Genomic DNA, 18,610 nt, shown 5'->3' on the forward strand with positions numbered 1-18,610 from the left:
TGCCCCTGAACTCACTACATAGCCCAAGCTGACCTCAAACTCTCAGGGATCCTGCTGCCTCAGCCTATCAAGTGTTGGGATTACAGGTATGTGCTACCACAGCCAGAAACATCTATCATTGCCTTTGATGAAAATTTTCAGAATCCTCTCCTTCTTTGTTGAAGTGCTCAGTACAAACTTTCGTTGCGATAGTCTCATGTACTGTGCAATGAAACACCAGAACTTGTTCCTCCTGCCTAGTTGTAACATTGTCTCTGTCACCTGTGTTTTTGTTGCTCCTTTTACAAGATTAGACAAAACTACCAACACTATTTTAAAAGTGGAAACACCAGCACATCCTTGTGATACAGGGAGAAAAACTGATCTTGGGTGGGTGACCTCCAAACAATACAGGGAACCTCCAAATGATATAGGGGAAAGTTGATCTCCTGACCTGACCTGGACGAGTTCGTGTTCTCTACAACTGAAGAATGAATTTTAGGAACAAAAGGAGGTTATGAGCAGAATATATTTATTGAGGGAAAGAAAGCTCCTGTCTGAGAGGGGGACAGGAGGGGGGCCCAAGCAGGTTCTTCCCCAGAAACCTGTCTCTTCCAAGGGACTTTTATAGTGTAAAACCATGCGGGGCTAAGGTGGAAAAAGGGGGAACTCCCTTAGGTGGATATGGAGTGGGACAAAACTATGGCCAACCAATGGGATTACAAGCACCATTGCTCAGGTAAAATTGATTAAGCCCAGGACCAAATGGGGAAGGGAGTCATGGAGAAAGCTGGCAGGCAGGAATGTAAAACAGGGCTTTATCTGGTAGCCATCAGATAATGAGTCTTCCTGGCTCTCTGAGGGTGAAGATCAATCCCAGATGCTAATCTGTAGGGAGGTCAGCATTTATTTGATCTTTGGTCTGTAGGTCTGGCTCACAGCAGGAGCATCCATCCCTCCCACAGTTGTGAGGTGTCCTGTCTTCAGTGCTGACTCCTTTGAGGGCCTGGCCCTGTCTGACTGCCTATAATATTTCTATCTAATTTGGCTCCCTGCAATACTTGCCTTGTGGGAAATCATCTAAAATCTCTCCCAAAAGTGTCTTTTTCCCTGTTTTTTTTTCTCTTGTGAAACAATTTCAAACTTACACTTTGCAATAATATACATAAATTTTTCCTCATTCAAAAAAAAAAAAAAACAACAAACTGACAATACGTTATCCAGTCTCTCCCAAATAATTTCACATGTGTTTCCTAAATGCAAGAGCATTTTCCCATATAACCAACTCTAGCAACCAGAAGAATGATACTGGTGCAGCCCTACCAGCAACCCGCAGTCCCCGTGCACATCTGGCGGGTTTGCTCAGTGTGCTCCTCACAGGCGACCCCACCCTGAGCACAGAGGGTGCCTCGTTAGTCTCCTTCAGCAATTCTCTGCAGCAATTCTCTTCTTCCACTGTCCCCTCTTCCTCCTCTTCCTCCTCCTCCTCCTCCTGCTCTTCTTCCTCCTGCCCTTCCCCCTCCTTCTCCTCTTCTTTGTCTTCTGAAGGACGCAGAATTCTGCTTCATTTCATAGCAGTAATGAAGGGGTCGTCCTCTGTGAGGAGAGATCAAAGCAGAACAAAAGGAAGCCCTGGGAGTGAGACACAGAAGCGAGCCACTCTGGTCTGAGCTTGCTTTGGCTGGAGCGTGAGCAGAATGAGGCTGTGGAGCCCGCGGGGTGGGGGCAGCAGTGCGCTCTGCCGCCCAGGGATTCCAGGCGCTGCCCAGCGCCCAGCGTGTGGGGCCAGGCCCAGGTCTGCTGCCCACGCGGTGGCGCTGCAGCATGAGACGCACCCACCTGCGGGATCGCCCTGGGCTCTGTCTTGGTAACCCCGATGCCTGCAGGTGGCCTCTAAGAAGAGCTGCTGCCCCCAACAGCGGGCACCCAGTACAAGCCGGTTCTCTTCAGGAAACCGAGCAGATACAGGTGACTACCTCCTTACCTCCGAGAGGACATTGGGGGGGTGGCCGTGGGGGTGAGGATGAGGTACTGGGATGGAACCCAGGGCTTTGCATATGCTAGGCAAGTTCTTCATCACGGAGCTACATTCCCAGGCTTATTTTTTCTTTTTTTCTTCTTTCCTTTTTTTTTTTTTTTTTTTTTTTAAATGTATTTAATATACGGTCTTCAGGATCTCACTACGTATATCAGATTCGTTTTCAGGCTCTGAAAACGGGGATTACAGGTGTGTACCACCACGCCCAGTCTCAATTCCTGTCTCAGCACGCTCCAGGGGTGGGGCCAGCAGGGCAAGCCGCCAGGGTCAACCCAGCCTTTGCGCTCTGCCTAAACAGGCGCTTTAGTTTGTTGAGCTATCAGGCCAGCCCTTCTTTTCTTTCTTTTTTTCTTTCTTTCTTATCCTCTCGTTCTTAGAGCCTTTACACTGAACTATATTCCAGACCTTTTTATTTTTTGAGACAGGTTCTCACTGCTAACTTGCCCACATTAAATTCAAATTTCTGATTCTCCTGCTTCAACTTCTCACAGTGCTGAGCTTCTGTCTCGGTTACTCTTCTCTTATTGCTGGGACAAATACCCAACACCCAAAATGAAGCCAAGTTTTATTTAGCTCACAGTTACTGGAGGTTTCAGTCCATACTCAGCTGGCTCCAAGGCAGCATAGCACATGGAAGAGAGCAACCTGGCAGTGGCCCAGAGTCAAAAGCCAAAGAGAGTGGCAACAGCTGTGGGAGCTAGCTAGCCTCTCTTCTCTCCTTACACTGTAATGCAAATTACCTGCCCCAGGACAGGTGCAGCATCCACACCCACAATAATCCATGACAAACTCCAGAAGCTGCTGCCATGACTGTATGTGGTTTTTGAGGGACTACTAGACACAACCATAACAGCTTCCATCCTGGCCCTGCTTTCTTTTTTTAATCAACATCTGGTGAGAGGAGTAGTTTGCCCCTACTTGCTCTTCTTACCTCTCAAGTGACCACTTTTGTCTTAACTCTGTGTCTCTTCCTTGCTGATAAATCCCAGCTCTTCCTCATATTCCTGGACCAGAACCACACCCCACCACCACCACCACCACCAAGATGTTTCTCTGCTGCCTTCTCAGAGCACACTTTCCAGGTTCTCCACCTCCTGTGGCCCTTGGGTTTCTCACTGTCTGCCCTTCTCAAGCCCTCATTTCTTCTCCTGTGTGACACTGAGCGGTCTAGGTGGCTATCGTTAGCCCAATCTCTCTTCCTTGGAGTCAGTACAAACCACTTGACACAAACTCTGGTGTGAACATTTCCAAGCCTCAAATTTGCTCATTTGAAAACCTAAGGACCAGGGGCCAGGGAGATGGCTCAGTAGAATAAGCGCTTGCCTGGCAAGTGCAAGGGCCTGAGTTCAATCCTCAGCTCTGCCCAAAAAAAAAGAAAAAGAAAAAGAAAACCTAAGGACCTTGAAGGGGTAGGTCTGGGAGAGATCCTAACACTTGAAACTCCAAAGCTTTTGTCTGATTTTCCACATGATACTTCTCCACTGTAATACCAAGCACAACTACATGAAATCCAGGGAAAAGCACATAGTATGGAGACCATGGTACTCAGGTGCCCCTTCATGGAAGAAGGGTGGTGGGAAGTCTGAGTAATCTCTGCCATGAGTATTGCATCCAACATCCATTCCATAACAGATAGTGAACTTAAGCCAGTCTGAAACTCTCTCAGCAATTGTTACTGGCCAGGGAGCAAATATTTTAGCTACATAACCTGAAGGGAGGGATTTATACCTCATACCTGAGAGGAGGTTTCCTTTTTTTCTCCAGTTAATGTAAATAGGAAAGCATTAGAAAATGGATTCTGGCAGCCATCTTGGAATCATGAGGAGAGCCATCCCTGAGGTACACAAGCCTTCCACACAGAAAGGCTAAGAATAGCTCTCCATACCAGAGTCCACCCTACTTCTGGCTCCTTGTTACATGAAATATTTTCTTTCTTTTGTTTTTATTTTGAGGTTATCTGTTACATAGACTATGTTCTAATGAAGTCTGTTTCTCAAATTTCCAATGATGCCGAAGCTTCTTCCTCTTGAATATTCCACAGTGTCTTACATCCTTTCAGTCTAAAACAGACTTTACTGTCATGGCCTCCCTCACCCTACTCCAGCCTCCCCTTGCTCTTCTATGAATGTGCCACCATCCATCTCCCTATGGCCCAAATATTTATCAAATCCCTTGCCTACCGCCCTGTCCACCACCACCATTGTCTCTTTCCAAATCCTTCTGCATGTGTTTACCAGAGCAACCTCTTTTAATTTATTTTTATTTCTATTAGCACCTGTTTATAGTACATAAGGATTGCATTCATTGTGGGGAGTTGTTACATCTGGATAACAGATCCTGGGTCTTCCACCACACATACACAAACTTCTAAAATGCAGCTCAAGCACGGTGTGTACCTGTGATCCCAGCAAATATGAGACTGAGGCAGAAGGGTTCCAAGTTTCAGTCCAGCCTGAGGAATTTGAGGACTTAGCAAGAGCCTAGCTCAAATAGAAAATAAAAAAAGTCTGGGGATGCAGCATAGTCTGAAGGCCTTGGGTTCAACCTTTAGTACAAAAACCCAAGCAGAATACTTTACCCTCCTGATCAAAACCTTTAAGTTTCTTTTTTTTTCCTTATAAATTCTGGATGTCTTGATATGGCCTACCAAGCCCTCCTTGGCCAGGCCTCAGTTCCTTCTTTCCAGACTCAACACTGGCCCCTCCCTGTACTTCACACCTTCAATGCCCTGCTTACTCTCTCTCTCAGCCTGGAAATTTACTACCTAGAAAAGTCTCCTAGCTCCCAGATTCTCCCAGCTTCTGCTCCTTCTCCAGGGCTTGAAGCCACATCACCTCCCATGCAAAGCACTGACCCCAAGATGGATGAGTGGCGCCTCTCCTTCCCACACTACTGTCTACTTCCCCAGACACGGTGCCTGCCACCAGGCTGGCATTCTATCTGCCCATCTCCCCACCCCACACAGGAGCTCCTTGAGAGCAGAGACTCTGACTTATTTCTTGAATCTAGTGTCAACACTGAGTGGGGAAGGAAGCATTAAATCCAGAAGCAGATTTCATCTGGAGTGCAATGGTCAGATGGGATATAGCTGAGGCAACACGGAAGTGGGCACTTCAAGTAGTATGGGACTGGAGATAGTGGCTCTAGATTTGCTGTCTATGCAGACTGAATGAAATTGGAAGGATGGCAGGAAGCCTCAGGATGGAAACCTTTGATGTTAGCTAATGTGACCCAGGCAAGAGATGATGGTGGTAATACAGGGAACCTCCAAATGAGGGAGGACAAAACAGGGAGAAAAACTGATCTCTCAACCTAAAATGTACTTGGGACGAGTTCATTTTCTCTAAAACCAAAGAATGAATTTTAGGAACAAACAGAGATTATGAGCAGAATATATTTATTGGGGGAAAGAAAGCTCCTGTCCAAGAGAAGGACAGGAGGGGGACCCAAGCAGGTTTGTCCTCAGGAAGCTGTCTCTTCCAGGGACTTTTAAGGAGGAAAACCATGTGGTAAGACAGGTCTAAGGTGGTGGAGAACATGGGAACTCACTTAGGTGGGCATGTGGTGGGACAAAACTAAGGTCAACCAATGAGATTACAAGCACCATTGCTCAGGTAAAATTGATTAAATCCTGGATCAAATGAGGAAGTGAGTCATGTAGCACGCAGGCATGAATATGGGACAGCATCTTCTTCCTGTTGGGGGTTGGGCCAGTGACTCATTTGGGCTCTTTCAAGGTGATTAATAGCTATTTAGAATATCAATCTCTAGGCTGGTGAGATAGCTCAGTAGAATAAGTGCTCGCCTAGCAAGTGCAGGGTCCTGAGTTCAATCCTTGGTACCACAAAAAAAAAAAAAAAAAAAAAAATCAATCTTTGATGCCCCTCCCTAAGGAAGTATGTAGCTGTGTTTTCTCTTTTGTCTTGAGGTGTGGCCCATATGGAGTGTCTGTCTCTTCCAAGTTGCAAAGTCACCTTGTCTTCCATATTGTCTCCTTAAGGGCCTGGCCCTGTCTGTCTATAACATTGGGCTAGAGTAGAGCAGTACTGGTGGAGAAGGGGAGAACCACCCAATCTTTTTTTTTTTCTTTCTTTCTTTTATTTTTATTTATTATTTACTTACTTCTTTATTTATTTATTTATTTTTGAGACAGGGTCTCTCTCTGTAGAAGAGGCTGGCCTTGAGCTCAGTAATGCTCTTACCTCAGCCTCCCAAGTGCTAGGATTAAGGTGTACACCACCACCTGGTTAAGAACTGTACAATCTTTTTTTTTTTTTTTTTTATTTAGGACAGGGTATACAGGGTATACAGGATCTCACTGGGTAGATCGGACTCTTAGAGATCCTCCTGTTTACAGCCTCCCCACTGCTGGGATTACAGGCATGCACCACCATACCCAGTCTCTTGGCACATCCCAGGGGAGAGGCCAGCACAGCAGGCTTGGGGATCAAACTCCCAGCCCCTGCCTCTGCCTAAGCAGGCGCTTTAATCCACTGAGCTATTTGGCTGGCCCTGAACCATACAATCTTGAAAGATAATTAAGGAGAAGAAAATATTTGGTGAGAAGAAGCTGGGGGATAGCTCAGTGGTAAAGCCCTTACCTAGTGTACACAAAACCATGGGTTTGATCCCTAGCACAGAAGAAGAAAGAGGAGAGAATTGGAGGCAAGTGAAAAAAAGAAACATGTAAGTATAAGGTGTGTGGATCCTAGTGTTGCCTTCTTCAGGACTGGGGGATCCAGAAGGAAGATCCTGACTGCAGATGGAGAAAGGGTAAGGAGCTAGGTTTGGGACATGCTGAAATAAAGCAGCTTTGGGACACCCAGCAAACAGCTGGACATTCAGTCACAGCTGCAGAGGTGACAGACGGTAAGAAGGAATGCACAGAAGTGGGAGAAAACCCAGCAGAGAACACAGAAGTCACCGATGAGAACCAGAGAGGAAGTGACAGGGGGAAAGGTAAAACACTGCTGGGTTTTGTGGCCCCAGACCCAGCCCAGACACAAACCTACCAACTGATTTCTCTTCCTGGCAGTTTTATGACTCCAAAGGGAAACTCAGACTCTGGCCCAGCCCAGCCCACCGATCAAGGGATCCTGGATATAGCAGACCTGTCCTGAGCATCACAGGCTTCCTTCTCAGAGAACAAAAGAAAGCAACTGGATCACATCAGAGAGTCAGAGGGGGGTCCAGCTACTTGGCCACCGGCCAGGGCACATGCAGTGGGAGGAAAGGGGGACCACTTCAGGACAGGTGTGAGGCTTTGGGCTTAAGTAGGCCGAGGGCAGGGGCAGGGGCACGAAGCTCCCAACCCAGAGGTTTAGTAGCTGTGAGTAGACTTGTCCAGCTCACTGTGCAGCTCCTTCTGAAACTGTCACCACCTGCTGGGGGCAAGGAAGGACAGGCAGTGCCTTCAGCATTGCCCCTTTGTGGCCCCTTCAGGTATAACCAGCTGAGACTCAGATTCATCCACACACCTCTGGCTTCTCATCCATCTACAACACTTAAGATCTGCAGGTAGGCTGGCACTCCCAAGCAACAAGGAAAAGGTGGTGTCCTGGGGCAGGGCTCACCTCCTCATCCCAGGTCTTCATGGTCCTGGCCAGAATCATCCGGATGTGGCTGTCCTGGGATGGCTGCACCTCAGCCACTGGACAGACACAGAAAGAAAAACGAGAGATTTCTCTTTTCTCAGGCACCCACTCCCTGGGGGCAGCTGATGGGCGAAACCTGAGCAGCGGGCCCCATTCAGGTGGGGACTCAGCAGTCGGAGGAAGAGTCCAGTCATGGCAGAAATGGACATGTGGAATACAGGCCGGAAGTCTGACTTGGAAAACTCACCAGCCATCTTCATACTTAAGGAGGCAAATGAAGGGATGGCACCAAGATCCTGCGGGTAAAGTGTGCTGTGGACCCCTCTGCCAAGGCCACCGCTCCCCTACAGCCCAGGGCTGACCCCTGCTTCACCCCTAGGGCCCTCGGCCCACAGGCTCCCCTCTAGCACATTCCGGTAGGTGGCGATCTCCATGTCAATGTCCTCTCAACGTAGAGGAGCTCCTGGTACTCAACCCGGTGCCAATCCAAACTCCTCCTTGAGCTGGAGACTCTTACAGCTGCCGGAGCAGCGCCTCAGCCTGGCGTCAGGCGGGGAACCCGGTCTCGTCCGCGCCGCCCCGGGGCTCACTGTGGGAGCAGCTGGTGTCCACCCTGCACGGCAGACTCTCTATCTGCCGTTGGGACTCCATCATCTCCTGGTTCCGCGTGGTGGCTTCGGAGAGGCCCGCACTGCGGGGCGGGGTCACTCGGGGCGCAGCGGGGCTGACGCTCCCCCAGGCCTGTGGCGCACCCTCGTGGCCACGCACCTTGGACTTGTCCCACTCCTCGGCCTCCTGCAGATACTCCACGCGATGCTCTGCAGCGCGCTGATGTCCCTCAGTGCCGCTGCCCGCTCGGGCTTCAGTCGCAGGTTCGGAAGCTCCTGCAGCCAGGTCAGGCAAAGGATGCGCCCACAGTGGCGGAGGGTGCAAAACCCATGTGGTGGAGCAGTGCGAGCAGAAAGACAAGAAACGTTTGCGTAGGCAACAGGTCGGGCCAGGGTGTCCCACGCCGCAGGACAGAGACAGGCGCCCACGTTGGTGAAAAGCTCCAGCATGCTCCGGGTATAGCACCGCTATCGGCCAACAGGTGGCGCAGGTGGGACGCAAACCACTCAGGGTCTGGCCCAGGGTAGAGATCTCCCCGCGAAGCTCTTCCGCATCCCGGTGCCATTCTGCCGCCCTACTCGCTCGTCTCCGGATCTCCGCAAGCGAGGCTATTCCCCAACCTTCCAGGCTTCTCAACACCCAGGTCCACTCACCTCTCCGTGAGTTTCTTGAGGAACTCAGTCTCACCCATCAGGGACTCAACCTTGCTGCTCTAGTTTCAGATGGAACAGTCGTCCACATCCCTGACAGGGCTAGAGTGGGATTCCAGAGAGGAAAGGCAGTCAGAACGAGGCCGGCGGGCCCTTCCTTCTCTGTCCCAGGATGCAGGGATAGGTGGCAGGAGGAACTCCACTTGGGGCCGACTCACTTTGTGGAAGAGCACGAGGTTGTGCTCCGTAGCTGCCAGCTTGCGCTTTTCCTCTTCCAGCCTGATGGCCAGAGATGACAGAGACAAGCTGCGGGTTCCGCCACCCAGAGCCCCACCCCCCCCACCCTCTATTGCTGCTGCCCAGGGTTCCAAGGGGAGGGCTCAGGCTTCCTGGTGAAATTGCTCCCCTTTTTGTGGTGCTAGAGATCGACCCTAGGACCTGGTGAGTGCAAGGCAAGAGCTCTACGATTGAGCCACAACTCCAGCCCGAGAAGTGGGCCCTGATGCCCAGGGGAGACAAGAGACTCCCTCCCGCATCTCTCCAGACGTTGGGTGTCGCTTGACGCCCCGGGGCCAAGGATGCAGCCGGCAGCGGCTAGCTTGGGCCAGCGAGTCACGCCTTGGGCTCCAGGGAGACAAGGAAGATGCAACTGAGGCCTGGACTCAGTGGTCGGATTGCCGCCGCCCAGCCCCAGCCCTGAGCTCTGCTTGAGCGCTGCCAGGTCGTGGGCCAGCATCACGCTGCTCCTGCACCCAGTCGCGCTACTGGCCCAGCAGCTCCAGCTGGCACGTGCACATACACAACACTAAGTCAGTGAATAATGGATGTGTTGATTAGCTTGATTGAATTGTTTACAATGTATACTTGAAATAGCATATTGTACCCCATAAATGTCATCATTTGCCCTTTAAAAAGAAAATTGATTTTTAAAATACTCAAGCGAAGGGCCTGTGAGGGAGCTCAGAAGTCTAAAACGCCTGCTTAGGCAAGCTAAGGCAGGCACAGGGAACCGTGGTCCGATCCCCAGCACCACATGCCACAAGGGCTGGCTAGGCCGGCTCCAAAAAAATAAAATAAAATACTGAAGAGGTAACATTAATGGAAGACCACATAATAAGAAAGAGAAAACTTTTCAAGAACTTTACATAGGCCCCTAGATTCTAAGACATGATTGGGAAACCTGGTACCTAATGAAATCTCTGCATAATGCACATTTAGAATCTCTAACCCGTTATAATGGGTCCCCTGTGAAGAAGTGACCAACATATTATAATTATAAGGTTATTTAAATATATGTACATTGTGAAAGGGAAAGAATCTGTTCAAAGGGAAGGAACAACTGCGATGAGGAAAATGGCAAAAGAAAAAAGGAAAGGGAAAAGATATACCTATGTAAATGTACAGGATAGCTTGGATAATTGTACTGCTAATTTCTCCTGGTCAATTAAAAGGAGCAGTTACTATTTAAATTTTTTTTCTTCTCTTTAGTTTCTTATAACTTTTTGTTTTTTCTACCAATTTGAGTGTTTATAGCTGGCAAATGATAAATTTGAAGATATTATGCAATATAACAACCACTGTTGATTTTTTTTTTTTTTTTTTTTTTTTTTTTGGAGGGAGGGCTGGCTCAGGCTGCCTGAAGGGAGGGTCTGATAAAGCAGGTGGAGCTGGGGTTCTAACTGCGGTCTCCTGCTCCTGACTGAGTTTGCCCAAGCAGGCACTTAAACAACTGACCTAACCTGCAAGCCCCCAACAACCATTGTTGAATTCCTTTTTTTTTTTTTTCCCCGGAACCGGGGATTGAAGTCAGGCCCTTGCACTTGCCATCTCCCCCAGCCCCCTATTATTTTGTTTAATGAAATTCTGTACCATTTCTAATTTATTTACAATTTTTTATTCTGTTTAAAACTTTTAAAAATAAAACATTTACATATTATAGTTTGTAATTGTAAGACCACTTACACTTTTCTAAAAAAGAATGAGGGTTTTTTTTTCTGTATTTTAGGGAAGGGTCTACAGGTTGCTCAGGGTCTCACTACTAGATTGGACTCATAGTGATTCTCCTGTTTACAGCCTCCCAAGAGCTGGGATTACAGGCGTGCACCACCACGCCCAGTCTCAGTCCCCTTTTCAGTGCACCCTGGAGGCGAGGCAAGCACAGCAAGCCTGGGGATCAAACCCCCAGCCCCTGCACCTGCTTGCACTTGCTTTAATCCGCTGAGCTATTTGGCTGGCCCTAGGAATGAGTTTCAGAAGGATTTTTTTTTTTTTTTGGGGGGGGGGGCTGACTCCGAATGCCTTCAGAGCAGGTTTGAGTCCTGGGGATCAAACCACAGCAACCTGAGCCTGACTGCTTTGTTGCAGCAGCCACTTAAAGAACTGAGCTAAGGGGCAGGCCCCCATGAGTTTCAATAGAATTACATCACAGAATTCTAATTATAAGAGATTATGTATTGATCAGAAAAGTAAGTTAATTAAAAGGAAGTATACATAAATTAGGTTTAATGTGTACATGTTCATGTTAATCTAAATTTATTTCTATAACATTTAATATTCAAAAATTCCTTCTTTAAGAAATCAATTTCTTGGGCCAGGGAGATAGCTCAGTAGAATAAGTGCTTGCTTGGCAAGTGCAAGGGCCTGAATTCAGTCCCCTATTCTGCAACAGAAAAAAAGAAATCAATTTCTTTTTTCTTTTTTTTCTTGTATTTTAGGAAAGGGTCTACAGGGTCCTACTACTAGATCGGACTCACAGTGATCCGCCTGTTTACAGCCTCGCTAGAGCTGGGATTACAGGCGCAAGCTACCACGTCCAGTCTAGAAATCAGTTTCTTGACATAAGTACATAAAACTTCTTTGCAATGAGACAAGTTTTCCTTTATTTTTTAAAGTAATTAAGGATATATACTAATAGTCATATACTTCAGTCACTATCCTGCAGATATCACTGTGTTTTACTACTTATTAAATAAACTTGAAGGGCTGAGGAGATAGCTCAGTGGTCTAAGTACCTGCCTGGCTAGTGCAAGGACCAGAGCTGGATACCTTGTACTGCATGCCATGCCGCCCTAGAACCCAGGGTACACTGTGCCAGCCACCAAAACCAGACGTGGTGGTCCATGCCTGTAATCCCAGCACTGGGGAGGCTGAGACAGGGGGATCACTTAGTAGTCTGAGCTGCATAGTGAGACCCTGTACCAAACAAATAATTTTTAAATTCTTTAAATAAACTTGAAAGTACAAAAATAGGAGAAAAATATACCATGCTTAGCAAAATTGAGCTAGTATAATTCTTTGGTATTCCAAAAAGAATGCTTATAAATGATCACTGTAACCCTAATTTATACTTTATTTACTTTAAAAGACAACTAAGAATTATCCAGTTTTTAGAATAAGCAAAGATTATCATTACCTTAAGAGTTCACAACAATTTTTCTATACTCACCACTTTGGAAAAATCTATATAACTGATGACTATTAACTTTCATTGTTTACTCAAACTGTCCTTAAAATTGTTACTATTAGAAATTTCAGGGCTGGCCAAATAGCTCAGTGGATTCAAGTGCCTACTTAGGCAGATGCAGGGGAACCATGAGGAGGAGGCGGAGTGTTCTTCCATGAGCATGAAGCCAGCTCTCGGTGTTGCTTTGCTGCAACTGCTGCTTGCTGTTGATGATCGTTCTTGCTTCCTGCCTGGAGGGTGCAAGAGGGAAGGAACACAGTCTGAGTGGGTTAAAAAAAAATATTTGCTTATTTGGTACAGGGTCTTCCTATGCAGCTCGGACTCATAGTGATCCTCCTGTCTCAGGCTCCCCAGCACTGGGATTACAGGCACATACCACCACACCTGGTTTCAGTGGCTGGCACAGCTCAGGGATGGCGCAACATGTAGTACCGGAGATCAAACCCAGATCCTTGCATTTGCCAGGCAGGCACTTAGACTGCCAAGCTATCTCCCTGATCCCTTCTTTAATTTCATTTGTGACTCATTGATTGTTCAGGAGAGTGTCATTTAATCTCCATGTGTTTATGGAGTTTTGACAATTTCTTTTGTCAATAATATACAGTTTCATTGTACTATGGTCAGATAATATGCATGGGAATATTTCAATTCCTTTGCATTTATTTCAGCGTGTTCTGTATGCTAGTATATGTTCTATTTTGGAGAACATTCTGTGTGCAGCTGAAAAGTATGTGTATTTTGACTCTGTTGGGTGAAATATTCTATAAAGATCTACTAAGTCCATTTCTTCACAAGTTGGCTCAGTTCTATTATTTCTTTGCTGATTTTTTGCTTAGTTGACTTATCTCTTTATGACAATAGGGTGCTAAAGTCACCCATTACTGTAGTGCTATTGCTCATTTGATTTTTTTTTTGGGGGGGTGGAACCAGGGATTGAATTCAGGCCCTTGCACTTGCCAGGGAAGTGCTTACTCTACTGAACCATCTCCCTGGCTCCGCTCATTTGATTTTTTTATGTCTGTTAAAATTTATTTTATAGATCCATAGTACCAAAAAAACAAAAGATAAAAATTTATCTTATATAGTTGGGTGTCCTCATATTGGGTGCATACATATTTATGATTGTTATCTCTTCCTCTTGCAGTTTCCCACTAACAATTATGTAGTGAGCTTCTTTATCTCTTTTAATCACTTTTGGTTTGAAGTTGACACTGTCAACAACAGAATAGTTACCCTTGTTGTTTTCTGGGTTGCTATTAAATAGAGTATTGTTTTTCATCTTTTGATTTTCAGTTTATGCATTTCCTTTTGACTTAAATGTGTTTCTTGCATACAGAATATTGTGGGAACTTATTTCTTGATCCACTCTGCCAGTCTACTTCTTTTGATTGCTGAATTAAGGCCATTTACATTCATGGTTATAAGTGTTATGTATTGGCTTATCTTTGTCATGTTATTTTCTTGCTGTAAGCTCCCTTTTTCCTCTCTGTTTAATTGCTTGCTCTACTTGGTGGTTCTTTCTGTTGTTGTTCTTGAAGTTATAGTCATTTTGTCTCCTTCTAGAATATCTGTCAGTACTCTTTGTAGGGCTGGTTTGAGGGTCATGAATTTCTTTAGTTGTTCTTTGTCATGGAAGTATCTTATCTATCCATTAATTCTGATAGATAATTTTGCAGAGTACATCAATCTGGCTTGGAACTTGTTTAGTTTCAGAACCTGAAAAACTTCCCTCCAAACTCTTCTTGACTTTATAGTTTGTGTTGAGAAATCTGCCATGACTCTGAAGCGCTTTCCTTAATAAGTGGTCTGTTTCAATTTTTTAACAGCTTTTTAATATTATATTCTTTGCTGAATTTCTAGAGTCTTGACTATTATGTGTCTAGGTGTAACTTTATTTTGATTATGGCTAATTGGAGTTCTATGTCTCTTAATTGTATGTCAGATTCTTTTCCCATGCTTGGAAAATTTTCTACTAGTACTTCTGCAGATAGTCTTTTAATGTCATTTGTGTTCAGTTCTGCTGTTTCATTGATACCTATTAGTCTTTTATTGTTTTTCTTTGCATCATCTTGCAGCTGCTTAATTATCATTTCCTGGTTCCTTGTTATTTTTAAGAGATCTTTCCTTTCACATTCACTATCCACAATGCTGTCTGAAAGTCTATGTTCCATTTCATTCAAGCAGTTTTGCCAGCTTTCAATGAAATTCTTAATTTTCTAGATGTCTGTTTGAATATATTTTGTGTATTGTAATTCTTTGCTATATTATTCATTGAATGTTTCCATTATTTTTCTATTCTCTAATTTTTACTCTATATGCTCTTTAAAGATGATGAGCAATTCTTCCATGATTGTTGTCATTTTTTTAACCTGAGAAATTATTTCTGATCTGATGGAGTTAATTCCTTACTTCAGTTGCTATCATTTCAGAAATTTCAGATGTGTTACTTCCAAACTCTTCTATGTCCTTGTCTTCTGGACTTACTCTGGGTGGGCTGGAGGTCTGGGATTGACTTTTACTCCTTTACTTTGACATTTCTGAAGTTCCTGATGTTTACCCACACTGAGCAGTGATGGTAGGGTGGTGAAGTGTGGGTCAGGAAGGCTACCACAACAGTGACGCTCCCTCTGTCTATGGTTCAGTGTGGCTTCTGCCATGGTGAGGGTTAGTGAGCCACAGCTCAGGAAGGCTCCAACAATGATGAGCAGGCAGACCAAAGTTCCACAAGGTTCCCCCTGTGGTGGGGGAGCACTCACCAAGGCTCCTGTAACAGTTGGAGGGCACGGTGGGGTTCACCAGGGCTCTGTAGCCTTCTGCAGATGTGGGAGATGCAAAAACGTTGTATGATTAAATCAGTACATGATAGTGACATTTTCCTTGTCTACTCTTTTAAAAAAATTTATCATTACATATTTGCAGTACAAAATAATGATATTCACTCTGGGGAATTTGTATATGTACAAAACACATCTTAATTCTTTTTCTTCCCTTCCCTTGTCCCATTTTTCTAACACCAGTTTCATTTATTTATCTTATAATTCCTAATAAAATTAATTATCACATACACAGATTTAAAAACTAATAGGCCAAATATCATATAAAACAGATACACTAAATCAAGGTACACTTTTAGGTATATTATTCAGGCTGGCTTACAATAACTTTTTTCTTTTGCTCTTTTTTCCTATGACCTGATTTTTATTTTTCAATTTATTAACATATTGAGTTTTTTTAATACAGTGAGGGGTTTTTTTTTACATAAGATAAACCATGTAATTATTTAAATTTATGTGTCTGGTTTAATTATTTAATTCTATGATCTCCAGATACATACAAACTTTTCTACAAATAACTCTATTTGATCTTTGTTTATGACAGAGTAACATTCTATCATCTAAAAATCTTTTCTTTACCTCTTCATCTGATGATGAACATGTAAGCTGCTTCGGCTTTTATGAATGGTGCTATATATTTTATATAAATATAGGTGTGGTGTGATATCATTAACTCTTTGAGATTAGAAGAGAAATAGGTAGGCCAAATGGAATTTCTAGGGCAGGTGAGATAGCTCAGCAGATTAAGCACCTGCTTAGGCAAGCACAGGGACCAGGATTCGATCCCCAGTACCACATACCCCACTGGCCCCTGACCCCAGACGTGCTGAGCTGGCCAACTAGTCCAGCCATAGTGGCACACGCCTAAATCCAGCACTGGAGAGGCTGAAAATAGGAAGATCACTATGAGTCTGAGCTGTGGAGTGAGACCCATACCACATACATAACTGGGGGGGAAAAGAAAAGAATTTCTATTTTTAGTGTTTTTGAGGATCCCAATACTGATTTCCATAGCAGTTGTAGCAGATTATACTCCCACCAGCAATGAAGAAGTTCTGCCCCCACAGCCTCGCCCAGCATATATTATTGGCTGATTGCTAGATAATAACTACGCTTTCTTTTTTCTTTTTCTCTTTTTTTTTTTTTTTTTTTTTTTTTTCCAATTCAGCGGCTCAAAATTGGGACCTTGTGCTTGCCAGGCAGGTGCTTATGCCGCTGAGTTATCTCCCCAGCTCCCAGCTGGGGAGATGGCTCAGTGGAATAAGTAGTGCTTCCCTGGTAAGCACAAGGGCCTGACTTCAATCCCCGGTTCTGAAAAAAAATAAAAAATAAAAAAAGATGTCCCTTCCGTTTTATCTCCCCAGCTCCCAATAACTATACTTTTTAGAGTGAGATGGGATCTCAATTTGTTTTTAATTTGCATCTCTTGAATGGTCAGTTATTTTGATATTTTTTTTAATCCGTGTATCTAATGGCCATTTGTACTACTTTGTCTGAGAGGTGTCTATTCACTTTGAATGCTCAGTTTTGATTCAAGTCTTTAAGTATTGGGTCCTAATTCTTCTGAGTTCTTTGTATATTCTACATATTAGTCTTTTATCTGTGGAGTAGTTGGCAAAATTTTTCCCATGTAAGTTATCTTTTCATTCTGTTGGTCATTTCTTTTGCTGCACAGAAGCTATTTAAGTTGCCATGACTCCATTTATTGATTGTTGGGATTATTTTTGTGTATCTGGAGATCTGTTTTAAAAAATCTGTCTGCATCTATGTCATGAAGTGTTTTTGCCTTCCAACAGAGTAAATGTCTCTGTTCTAATATTTAGATCTTTGATCCATTTTTATTTCAGTTCAGTGCATGGTGAGAGATGTATGTTTAGATTCTGTCTCTAGCACATAGATTGCCAGTTTCCCCAGCACCATTTGCTAAAGACTACCTTTTCTCCAGTGAAAAGATTCAGCTCCTTTGTCAAAGATAAAATATTCGCAGGCCAGGTGTGGTGGCACACATCTGTAACCCCAGCTCATGAGTTTGAGACCAGCTTGGGTTACAATGTGAGCTCAAGGCTGAACTGCATAGAGAGGCCCTATCTCAAAGACAAAAAAATAAATGAATAAATAATAAGATAAAAATATTTCAGATACTTACTCTTATGTTGCAAAACAATAATGTAAGTCATTGTCTCTTAGAAATAATAAAATGTGTGTTATTACTATACATGCCCATCGAATTGTACAATAGATCTAAGAAACCTGTTCTTCCTGTACAAATAAAATGTATACATTTTGTCCAACACATCTCTAAATCTGGACCTCTCCACCCTTGCCACACTGGCAATCACCATTTGCACTCTGCTTCTGTAAGTTCAGCTTCCATACCTGTTATGAGTGCATCTTTGAGACCTGCAAGAGAAGCCAGCTCCTCCTGCCATCTCAAAGTAAAGTCTCAAATGCTTTCACCCTACACTCCCGTACCACCACTGACTACTGTCTCATCCTCCAAGTACTTGATGAGTGTCCAGGTTCCCTGCCATGCCCATCTGTAGTTAAATAGAGCAGTGTGTCTCAGACAGCATGTTTGAGAAGCTTCTGCATGTCCCAGTTCCCCTGGAATCTCTGTACTACATCTAGATTAGAAGCCATTCCAAACATTTCCCTTTATCCTAGCATAAGGAATGGTGGAGATCAGAGACCAGCAAAGACCACCTGGCTGTGTAAAGGCCACATAGACTAAAGTTTATTATGCATGAGTGAAGCAGACCAAAGGTGAATAAAGAAGCAGGCCAGTTTTATAGAGACTGAAAGAAAATAAGGGACATTAGGTGGGAAGGCTTTAGTAAACATCAGTGGTCAAAGCTTGCTGGCTGTCTTGCACCTCAGTGGACAAAATCCCTGAGGGTCCTGTATAAATTTTCAGGTTACTCGAAATGTCAGAGGGCATCTACAAGATTTCTTGCGTTATCTAATCTTCTTTACGACATCCTGAGTTTGCTGGGGGCAGCCTCGGTGCTGAGCTGAGTCTGCACTAAGAAGAAAACCTCCACTGGCAAACGTTAGGTGATGAGAGAGTATGTCTGAGTGGAGCCTTACACCTATGAGTTCCTCAAGGGAGCTATTTTGAAAAAGCCTCTGCTTAGCCATTTAGAATGTGGTCCCTTGCAGCTTTCAATGTTCCTGGGGAAAATATGACAAGGGGATGAAGAAAATAAGATAAGAGACAAAATCTGGGGTCAGGTAGAGCCCTTTTTCTGGACCCAATGCTATTATGGGATACTGGACTCTTTTAGAATATTTTGCTGAGTTTACACACCTATAATATTCAAATAACGGAACTTAGAAAAAAAGGGGTATACAGATGAATATCCATTTTGTATCTGTGTACTCAAAGTGGATGGGATAGATATATAGTTACATTCTCTTAATGAATAGAATGATTTGTTCTAATG

The 18,610-nt window shown here is 44.5% G+C and overlaps 1 non-coding gene across 1 annotated transcript; it reads left to right on the top strand.

Annotated features, from left to right (window-relative positions):
* Window positions 1-12,389: 12,389 nt before the first annotated feature.
* Window positions 12,390-12,602, top strand: LOC111812375. Its single transcript, XR_002817885.1, has one exon. It is a non-coding gene; the product is annotated as a small nucleolar RNA U3 (small nucleolar RNA).
* The last annotated feature ends 6,008 nt before the right edge of the window (window positions 12,603-18,610 follow it).

The sequence above is a fragment of the Octodon degus genome, unplaced genomic scaffold (assembly GCF_000260255.1).
Source record: "Octodon degus isolate 3935 unplaced genomic scaffold, OctDeg1.0 scaffold00122, whole genome shotgun sequence".
In the NCBI taxonomy this organism is placed as follows: Eukaryota; Metazoa; Chordata; class Mammalia; order Rodentia; family Octodontidae; genus Octodon; species Octodon degus.